The sequence below is a fragment of the Uloborus diversus genome, chromosome 2 (assembly GCF_026930045.1).
Source record: "Uloborus diversus isolate 005 chromosome 2, Udiv.v.3.1, whole genome shotgun sequence".
NCBI classification, from domain to species: Eukaryota; Metazoa; Arthropoda; class Arachnida; order Araneae; family Uloboridae; genus Uloborus; species Uloborus diversus.
In genome coordinates this window covers 188856136-188860687 of record NC_072732.1, presented here as the reverse complement: position 1 = coordinate 188860687, position 4552 = coordinate 188856136, and positions in this window count along the sequence as shown.

Sequence of the window (4552 nt, the reverse complement as noted above, 5' to 3'; positions counted from 1 at the left end):
ACGTTAAATCCCGGTTATCACAAATTTGCCATCTTAACTGCGCTTGCGCGCAGACTCCGCTTTTTGTGCTTTCTGTTTTAAGATTTCGTGTTGCTTGTTTATATTTAGGCTGAGCTAGAGTCCCAACAAATTAATGAATGCGATTAGAATATTTTCACAGCCATTTCGTAATATATTATATGAAACTACGGATATGAATAACTGATAATCTTTATAATGTGAAGAGAAAAATTACACTTCAATATTTATTCGTTTGGAAATATTTATTTAACATAAAGGTCAAACACATTGTGTACTTCAGAAATGATAGGAATATGAGTAGAGATGTCCGTGTTTTGCGGATATATTACGTTAGGCGTAAACAGTTTAGTATTAAACATTTTTATTTAGGTTGAGTTAAGTGTTTGGCTTTGTATTAGAACTGATGCTGCTATTCTAGTACGCTCTTCTGAGGTTAAAAATGTGGCCCTGAAAAGGGGCAGAAAAATCAGACACCGAATTTATTAATAATTAAGACGCAAAACTCAATCTCTACCGGGGCCTAAAAACTAAATCAGAGAAAGCTTTGTGATTTCTAATTTTTTTCTTTTGCCATCTCATATTTATTAACAAATTTAAAATGTTTGCTTATTTCAAAAGTCTTGCTAAAATTAAATGGCAAATTTGTGATAACCGGGATTTAACGTCGAGTATACATTCAGGGGCTCTCGACGGGAGGTCATTGTAACCTCTCAAAAATTCTGACTGACGATTCGGTAAAATTTGGAGTTCCATTCGGAAAAGTATCATCATTTGGCAAAATTTGGCATTTTATTCAGCAGAAGTGTATTATTCGGCAAAATTAGCATCATTCCGCGAAATTTGGAGTTGCATTCGGGAAATTGAGAATTTCCGTCCTTTCAAAAATTTTATGTTCAGGGCGCCCTTGGATACATTAAAAATGTTGGATATTTTAGGGTGACGGCACCAATAACGACAAGGGTTCAGTAACAGACAGACATAAGTTTGGATTTATTATAAGAGTTTTAGGCGAGTAAAACCATCACCGTACTAGAGTCAATGCCTGTTAACTGGCAACGATACATTTGATGAAGTAAGCGCAGATCGGCCAGTTTACCTTTAAAATTTTTATTTAGTTCAACGAAAATCTTTTTGGTCCATAAATGTGTTGTGTAACTTCGCAAAGGAAATTACTTTTTCGTTTCCAAAGGAGAGCAAAAAACGTCATTTTTGCCCTGGATCCGTACGAAGTGATCCATTGGATGCTAGATTTGGGAAACATTGCTAATTAGCTGGATCATAATAACATAAGACACCTTTGAATCCGATTCATAAATTAGTTGCAGCAGACTGTAAATGAGTCTTATGGCTCCATATGAGTTTTGTAGCATTGTGAATGATTATTTTTATGATGAATTGCCGAGTAAGATGCACATAAGTAATATCTGTCTCATCTTATTGATGTTTTACCTCAAGTACAAGTACATAATGATGACAAAAAAAAAATGTGATTCTGTGTTTCCTGTTATATTATAGTTAATTGGACATTGCATTTTCTACATTAAAGTTTCAAGTGTGATGTCGGCTCAAGAAAAACTGACCGTCGATAGAAAATTATCATTGACTTCCTCGCATCATTAGATTTAAAAAAAAATCCTGACAGAGAGGGCTAATTTACCTTTATCCCGCATGTAAGAAATGTAGTAGTTTTGTATAGTTACAGCATTAGGTATTCAAAAGTTGCTACCATATCCACTTGGGTAAATATTTTTGAAGTGTTCATATAGAAGTAAAAACTTGCCAATCGACAATGTTATCACTCAATGAGTATAATTTTCATTTTTTTCCCCTAGCCAACTGTCTTTGCACTAATTTAGTTCTATAGTATAGTAAATAAAAGAAAGTTTTAGCTAACGAAACCTGTTGTTGTATTTTGAAAAGTTGTTGCTGCTGCTACGTAGTCTACGTAATCTTAGAAACGAATGTTTTTGACACTGAAGAAACAGCCTTAAGATTTGTTTAATTTAGTTGGCGATTTATTTCAGAAGAACCAATCGACAATGTTATCACTCAATGAGTATAATTTTCATTTTTTCCCCCTAGCCAACAGCCTTTGCCCTAATTTAGTTCTATAGTATAGTAAATAAAAGAAAGTTTTAGCTAACGAAACCTGTTGTTCTATTTTGAAAAATTGTTGCTGCTGCTACGTCTAATAAGTCTTAGAAACGAAAGTTTCTGACACTGAAGAAACAGCTTTAAGATCTGTTTAATTTAGTTGGCGATTTATTTCAGAAGAACCATTCACTGTTTTCATTTAGCTTGTTTTTTGTTTGGCGGACAATTTTCTTTTTATTAGCTTAATTCAATCATTAGGCGAACTACTTTTTATTTCAGCGCAAAATTTAGTCTTATTTAATGGTTCGTTTTATCATAAGTCGATTAATAAACAAAATAATGCATGGTATCGCCAAAAAAAGTAATTTCGTTGTAAATTTAATCAAGTAGACAACAGTAAATAAAATGAAAAATAATCGCCAAGATGAAAAAGATGCCTTTTGAAACTGTACTTCTGCTACACTAATATCTGCCATACCTTTACGATACATATTTTCTGCATAAATATATATGTAGTATACTAATAATTTTGAAATTTGAAGATTTTCCGATTTCCTCTTAATAAAAATAAGAAATGTTAGCTTTTGATTTAATTGCTTGTACATTCAACTTTTTTATTTTAAAGAAGTAAATCTTTTTACCTTTCTTAAAAAGTTAAAATACCTTCCTTCAAAAGAAAGGTCATTTTCAGGGTCAAATATTTTATTCTACGTTGAAGGTGAAGACGTGAAAAGCAATACTGTGTCAAATGACGCACTATGACAAAAACATACTGCCATATAAGTTGCATCATTAGTTATTATTAAAAGTTTCATAGTTAAAACTCGAAAAAGAGGAGCAAACATAAACGATATTTTCTTGTTTTGCCAAGGTTGAAATTAAACAAGTTGCCAAGTAAAGTGACGCACCTATAATGAAAAAAAAAGTCTTTTGGCGGATTATTATTGATGGATTTTTTATAATGTTGGTTTCTTTCTTTTCAGGATTATTTAAATCAACTTTTTATGTTATTTAATAAATTCGTTTTTACTTGGCGGATTTTAAAAGCTTAATTTAATTATTTGGTGGATATTTTTTCATTGTAATGGAGAATTTAGTCTCATTTTATTGATTGTTTTGTTAAAAATTAAAAAAAAAAGAAAAAAAAACGTACATAGATTTGCCAAAGTAGTTTCTATGTAATTTAGGCTAAAAATTGAGGCAAAGAATAACATTAAAAATTCTCGCCAAGTCAAAGAAAATCACTCTAAAATATTCAGTAATTTACATTTTTTTTTTTTTTTTTGTAATTTTGGGAAAATATCGCTTACCACGGATTTTGAATCCAACTTTGATTTTCTGTTTTGAAATATCAAATTTGGAGATTAAAAGAAGCGGTGATATGAAAAATTTAACATGTAACAGGATTTCCGTAAAACAGTAATATGGCTGACGATCGGCCGATGCGGCATTGACTCTAGTGTGGTGATGGTAAAAACTGATGTTGCTGTGGCCCATAAATACGGTGCACCACATAGTGTTATCAGAGTGAATTTTATGAGCCAGTTGCTACTTACAAAGCAGTGGTGAAAGGTTATGAACAGCCACCACGAGGTCTGCCGGTGTTTCATGTTCATTTGAATTTAATAAGGCTTTAGTTGTAAAAATAAAGAACTTTTGACCATTTTGATGAGAAAAAGCGAATTTTGTCCATTCCTCATTATTCCCTCATTCTGTTACTGGGTGTCATCAGATTTTTCGGTGTTTGTTACGGGGGCTCGCACTTTTTTTTTCGAAATTGAGCAAATAAAAATAGAATTAACTCGTTCAGAGGATCCAGAAGCAGCCAAACGGTAGATGAGATGTTGTTGAATGAGAGAAAAATATTTTTAAAAGTGCAAAATACATTAAAAGGCTCAGAAATTTGAGTTAACCTGACAGCGATGTCTTACGCATGTCTGTTACTGGTGCCGTTACCCTATAAGGTTTTTAAAGTTTTTTTTTTTTTTTTAATTACTAATTTTTACAAAAAAAAATCTACTACTAATACTTACAATGTTTCGGCACAAAATATTCTGCTCAAACCAGTAAGTGATGACTGCGATAGCCGATACTTGAAAAACTGCCAGACTGTGAACTCGAATTCCAACGTATCTGGATTGGAACTCACTTTATTCTTTTCCACGCTTCTACCGGCCTTTTTTCTCTGCCTTTTGGAAATCGAATCCCTTTTCCGAATGAATCGAAGGCTGCTGCTATTATCTTGATCGCCCCAGTTCCATGACCTAATTGTATTCGAACAAGCACACACCGAACAGCAATCGTTGTTATTAAGGAAAAATTCGAATCTGCTGCTCATCCTAATGCAGTTCAATCCTAAAAAAAGGAAAAATATATTATAGCACAAGACCCCAGTGCAAATTTCCACACCATATGTTTCTTAAACAAAACAGAACTT